Raw genomic sequence first — 7,229 nt, 5'->3', positions numbered from 1 at the left:
ATCACAGAGGATCCTAGTCATAAAGACCCACTGGATGGGACCCTGAAATGTCAAATGAAGATGATGATAGGGGAGAAGAGGAAGGAGCTGGCTTGAGTCAGAATCTCATGCAGAACTACTTCTCCTGAGTGTAATTAAGGTGTTAGATATGACTGACTGTTCTTGCAACTCTTGTAGTGATGTTATGAGGAGGATGCTAATGTTACATACTAGGAATATATGGGTCTGGAAATATCTGGGGAAAGGTGTTTGTATTGTAAGTGCAGCTATGTGTGTCATATGTATGTTTTCTTAGCTAATCTCTCTATGTTGGTCTATTTTAGGTACCTTCACCATGTCATCTTCATTTGGACATTTCAGAGTTGTGACATTAGCAGGTATATGATGCTGTTCAGATATATGAAGTGGACATGGATTTGTCCTGGCAATGTCAGTCAGAGTTTGGGTGTATGTCTTTATAAAAGACTGTTGGCTTTTACATATGGCTTTCTTTGTGTTCTTTGTCATACCATCATAGGTTTTAGGTGAATCTCACGTGAAGTTGATATTTGGAACCCCAACAGCCCTGAAGAAGTTGCATGATGGTTTAGCAACCAAACATATTGGCTTTAAAGAATTGACTATGGTTTGAATGAAACCATTTTTAATTGGAGAAGCTTACATCACCTAATAAATCTACGTTGAGCCAGTAAGCTTCACCGTTTTTTAACGGTGAGTATTACATCTCTATATTCTCACAGGGGTCCAATGGGCACTTATAAAAACACTAGGCACTGATAGTTTACTTATACTTGAGCTTCACTATCTTTTTCTACTTCACTGGGCTTGAGATTCCTTCGACAAGAATATACACACATTTCTGTTTTCTATATGGAGAGAGAGCAGCCTATGATGATAAGTGGGTATGCTGGCGAGCACTAGCCAGAAACCCTCCTTGGTGTTACTACCGTGAGGTGCTTTCTCTCCTTTCCCACACTTTTTCTGGTCGTTTCTGGGTGGGATTTGTTATGATGGTTTGATGACATTCTTAAATTTGATACACCAGGACACTTAGAGTAGTGATAGTGAACACATTCCAGGGGATTAGAAAGGTTTGGAAACCCCTTTGGTGTCCCAGTCCTAGTATTAGGTGTATTGTGGGTCAGGCTACTTGTTGTTTATAATGTACTGAGTGGGGGGCGGCCTGGCCCTCCTTTCCCCCTATAGCTCCTATTGCGTGATTGTGTACAAAGCCGGTGCCAAGACAGCTTGCACAAAGATAGAATGGAAGTTACGTGGCTTCCTTTGGACTTGTTCCTTGTGGTGCATTGGTCCTAATGCAATATGTGTGCCATCATGTGCTCCAACACAATGTTGTGTTGTGCTCAGTTCATGCTATCCTGCCTTCACATTGGCTAATTCCTCAATGTGTATGAACTGGATGTAACTGTTGTTGTGTCTCCTCTTTGTAGGCCAAAGTGCTTGTAGCACATCACTGACATGTGCAAGCAATACTGGATTGAAATAACCCTGTGGTCAGAAACTGTTGTACTGACATGTCTGTGTATTTCTTTATTTGATGTAGGATTCCTTTTGTTAGGTAGGCAATATGGCTCCATCTGATAATATAGACCTAATTTATTGTTGCATATTGTGTGGGATGTTGCCAAAGGTATCCCCTCCTTCCATGTTTTGAAAGTCTGCAAGTGATTATGTGATCATTGACCCAAAATAACTGAGTCATGTCTTATTTGCTCTGTGTCTCACATCATGTCAGCCTGTGATTTGAACAATGGAATAAAGATGTTCTCAGTCCAGGCACTTGTATGTATGTATGTGTTGTTATGACATGATAGTGATGCTGAGTTGAACATACAACATACCAATGCTTACAGAGGTCCCTAGTTTTGACATTGCAAAGTTCACCTGGTAGTACATTCACATTGTTATATATGAAAATCAAAACAGGGGCCAATTCTTTGGTGACATGTGTTTTTAATGAAGCGAACAAAGATAAGATCAAGACATTAACTTAAAATTCAACAGTGCAAACAAAAACTGAAGTCTTCAGTCATGGTGAATGCAACCATTGTAGTAGAGTCAAAATGGTCATGAGTCCAATTCCAACATATTCCTCCCATCAGATATGGAAAAGTGGGAAGAAGTAGTCCTCCAAAATGAATGTGTAGCACACATTAGGGCTGAGGTCTCTTACTGACGGTGGTGGCTGTCTTGCCATTATGAGCTCCTTGGTTTTTGTGTGGACGTCCAGTCCATCTGACAGATGGGGGACCTGAAGCTGGCGAGACAGGGGCGCGTGCAAGTGTGGGCTCCTCTGACAGGGCCTCCCTTCCTCTGGCTGTGGCAGATGTTGATGGTGTGGATGTATTGGGACCAAAGGAGGGGTCGATGCAGGTGGAAAAGCCCTGCAGAGGGTGGTTTATATGTCCTGCACCACCCCAACTAGGAATACCACCTCGGTGCTGATGCCTGCCACCTCGGTGTGGATGTCGGCCACCTCAGTGTGGACGCCGGCCACCTCAGTGTGGACGCCGGCCAGCTCAGTGTGGATGGCAGCAACCTCCTAGTATGCATCGCTCTGCAGCTCCTTCATTTACTGGATTTCGGTCAATAGCCGGCCCATCTCACTTTGGAAGTCCTGGTAGGCTCCCAGGACTTGGGAGATGGCAGCCTGGGTGTCCGTGTCTTCAGTGGGTTAATTCTGTGGGGCCCACAGTTACCTTCCCCCTACGCCTATCTCACAGGCCTGTGCCCTCGGCACAGACTGCACCCTCCCACTGGATCCTGGTTCCTCTGTGACTGGGGTGGTGGTAGCTGTCTGAGAATCTAGGACTGGGTGGCACAGGATGGGACTGACTCTTGCTAGGTGCACAGGTTGGGGAGAAGTGGTTGGCTGTGATGTTGCAATGGTGGTGGGAGATGTTGTAGTGGCCACAGTAAGCCCCACTGTTGGCGTCTGCTCAAGCTGACCTGATGTGCCTGGACTGTCATATACATCCACCTCTTCAGGAGCATTATCATCACTAAGGGTTTCATCCTGGGGAGGAGAGGAACGTTGTTTGATGTACAACCTCTGTGCAGGTGCAGTGGTGGATCAACCTGTTGAGAGATAGAGAACATTGTTAATGGTGAAAGTGAGGTATCTACATCCCTATTGTTTGTGTCAAAGTTAATGGGGACCTAGAATGGAACAAAATAGATAGAGATTAGTATTGTAATTTATTTGCTTGGAGTTCACGTTGGTTACTAGACATTTGTTGACATTCAATAGATGTAGTAGACTTTGTCAGTTCATTAGATGTACAGATATGTGGTATTTTGGCTTCAGGGATGGACATGACATCTCCAAAACTCTGCTAGGAACACAATGTAGTCATACTATGTGAATTTGTCCATTCCAAGGCCGATTTGTGTCTAATACAGACAAACACCCAGATTGTTTGTATATTTAGCATTGTTCATCATCTGAGAAGGGCAGAGTCAAGGGGTCACCTGGCACTGGTAATCATCTGAGTTTCCTTCATGGCTGACATATTTTAGGGTTACACCACTGTTATGGTGTCACTGATGCCATCAATAGTTTCAGTTGATGGGTCCAGGATACCATCAAGCAAAGTATTGAGACGTATATCTGAGTGGAGATTTGTCTGTACATTACACCGACTATGACTAGTGTAGATCAGTAGTAACATGGCAGACAAGTAAGAAGGGGCGAAAGGAGTGTAGCATCTTGGTTAGAGTTGCAGTCACAAGGCTTCATGGTAGTAGTGGTAGCTTTTCTATCTCTTCTTATCAACACTTGACAAATGGTAAGCTTCCTGACTAGTAGATAAGTTGTATCATGGCAGACAAGTGAGAAGGGGCAAAACAAGTGTAGCATCTAGGTTAGAATTCCAGTCACAAGGCCTCATGGTAGTAGTGGTAGCTTTTCTATATCTACTTACCAACACTTGACAAATGGTATGCTGCCTGACTGATGTAGATCAGTAGCAACATGGCAGACAAGTGAGAAGGGGGAAATAAAGTGTAGCATCTTGGTTAGAGTTCCACTCACAGGGCCTCATGGTAGTTGTAGTCACTTCAATATTACTTTACCAACACTTGACAAATGGTTAGTGCACCATAGCTGTCGGCAAAATGCATTTGGGATGGACCAAACATGTACATTTTCGCACTTATCCTGGGTCTTGTATTGATATTTTGATGGTGATGCACTCACAGACAGCATTGCAACATGTGGCATGTCATAGAGTTGGATGCATGTGCTCTTACATGAAGCAATACACATTGCCACAGGCAACCTGCATCTCAGATACTTTGAGGATTGCATGTTATAAAAGTAGATAGAGACAACAATGGCAAAACCAGAGTTGAGAGCAAACATGACATTGTGATATTGTGGCAGTTGTTGAAGTGTAACTTACCAGAGTCCACTCCCCCCATCTATTCCTGTCAAGCCCTCAGCATGCAGGATGGCCAAGAGGTGTAATGGTGTGCAGGGAGGGCCACCGCTAGTCCTCTGAACCTCCAGATGGCTGTTGTACTTGGAACGTATCCTCAGCCTGAGGTCATTCCACCTCTTCCTAATGTTGCCCTGTGTGCGCAGGGTGATACCAGCAGAATTCACTATGTCCCACATTTCTATTTTCCTACTCAGAGGAGTCTGCTAGACTTGGGCACCAAAAATGTGTGGCTCTACTCTAATGATTTCATCCACCTTGACTGTCAACTGTTGCTCAGTGAAGCTTAGTTTTTTCCCAGGCATGGTGAGTGAGTATCTAAATGAAAAACAAATGAGTGATGGAGGTAAAAAGGTGCAAAACAAAAATTACAGGTGATGGAGAGTGCTAAAGGGGAAGATGAAAAAATGGTTGCCTTATCTACAAATGCAGAAAATGGTGGTGCCTGTCTTGCTGTGCATTAGTTTGGAAGCAAAGGATGCTGGTCAGGGATGGGGTGTGTTTTATAGTGTGATTTACGGGAGTGTCCACTTGCCAAACCACATCAGGTATGTAGTTTTTAAATCTATCCATTAGTCACTGCTGTGTTACTTTTTGTGGCGTGTAGCATGGTGGTCAAACGCCGTTGGGTAACCTTGTTTATGAGCACTGATGGGAGACCATGAGTACGACTTTGTAGTTGTAATACGCTCTGTGGGTGGACTGCGGACGTGGTGGCGTCAGTGGACGCCCGTTGACATTGCAGACTGCTGCGGTCCCACCGGGTAGAACACCGTGGCCGCTGTCGGTGTTTCAGACAGCACAACTCGTAATACGGCAGGCAGTAGATCGCTGGCAGAGTGATGGCGTAAATGTTGCGGTTTTCGGGCGGTCAGACCATCAATCTCGTAATCAGGCCCTTAATCTTGAAGTGTAATTAAGGTCTTCCTAGGAGCTTGGTCCTTTGAACTTGAGGTGGGCGTATGTGTTTGGCAGAGAACAGCGAATTGGAAGTCTTTTTAAAATAAATTTGGTGGCCAGAATTACGCTCAAGCTATCTTCAATCGATTTGCAATTTTTAGATTCTTATGAAAATTGCCTTTCAAAACCTCTTGTTTTAAAACTTTTTAAGTTAACTGAATCTGGTGTAAAATGTTTAGGCTTAGGAGTAACTGTGAGAGACACACTAAGCTAGCTGGTTATGGCTTAAAGTAGCAAAGAGGATCGCTCATATTTGCAAACTAAGGAAGCAGTGGCCCTAACCCATGACTACTTGCGTAGGAGATCCAACTTTAGTTATAAAGATTTATGCCCTGGGCCTCAAATTAGAAACACATTTTTAAGACAGAGGATTGAGGTTCATCCAGATTTGTCTATTCTAGGGTTTGAAGGTGTGTTACAGCGTAAGGATGTAACTTGGCCATGTGCTTTGAGTAGAAAATGCTCTAGAGTGCATCTTGTTCTAGACTGTTTATGGCTACTACTGTTAAATTGCTGTAACTTATGTCCTCTCAATTTGTCTTTTGCTCTAGGGAAATATGTTTTGACTTGTACATTTTGGGAATTTTTCCCAATGAATGTTTAATAAACTTGAACTTGAAAAGAAAGAAACCCTGTCAGGAAGCTGTGCAGTTCCATAATTTGATGTGGAGTTAGCAAATGCCTTTGCCTTGATGAAGAATTGTGTCCTTGAATGGGTGCCTGATGTTAGCACTGCTGGACAGGCTGATACACCTTATCTCCAGATCTAGAAGGCCATTAAGAGCCGAAAAGATGTATTCTGACGAAAAATTACCCTACAGATAAAGTGATACTAATAGTTTGCAGTCTTCTAAGCCCTATACAAAATTAAAGCATTTCTAAAATGTGTGTGATGATACAAGAAGAAAAGTACAAATAGTAATAATTAGTTGCCGCAAGATATGTACAATCCTGATTTAACACAGCTAAGCAACTAAAAATACCTATTCAATACAACATAATTTGCCTATTCAACTAAATATAATGTACCATTCATATGTAAGTGTTTTGTGTACAATCGTACCAATAACTGCCATTTGGTCAAGATGCAATAGGGATGAACTTACCTTCATTCATGATGTGGTTAGAAATTGAGTTTCTGGTTGGAAGAGTATGCACCCTGTACAAGCAGGAACCACAATCCACCTCAGGTTAAGTCAGATAAACAATGTAAATTAACCTGTGCTCACCCTGTGGTAGCTTGGCACAGAGCAGACAGGCTTAACTTAAGAGGCAATGTGTAAAGTATTTGTGCAATACAACAAAAGCAAAACAGTGAAAACACCACAAAAAGATTCCACAAAGGCTTAGAAATATAGATTATGGTTTTATAAATAAAACAAGACCAAAACAACAAAAATCCAATAAATAGAAGTTAAGATCTGAATTTTTAACAATTAAGGTGCATATCAACAAGGGCTGGCGATAATTATATTGCATTATTTACAAGGACACGCTATCGCGTGTTTCCTTGATCCAGCTCCCGTTTTGTTCATGCCTCGCTTTGCATCTCTAATGAGATGCAAAGTAGGCGTTCTCTGCAAAAACTAATGGTAAATGGTCGCTAACTGTCCTTCTTCGTATTTACAATACGGCCCAGGACACCCATAGCGATATTAAAAACAGCGCTAACCGCTGTTATCGCCGGTTTTGTACGTCTGCTTTTTTTATGACTAGCCTATCATTGACATGGGAGGTGGATTCAGTGGCTAAATCCACATCTCCCTATCATCAAGATTTCCCTTAACGATGTGGGAATATCGCTGGATT

Source organism: Triturus cristatus, chromosome 6 (genome assembly GCF_964204655.1).
Source record: "Triturus cristatus chromosome 6, aTriCri1.1, whole genome shotgun sequence".
In the NCBI taxonomy this organism is placed as follows: domain Eukaryota; kingdom Metazoa; phylum Chordata; class Amphibia; order Caudata; family Salamandridae; genus Triturus; species Triturus cristatus.
This window is presented reverse-complemented; position numbering follows the sequence as displayed.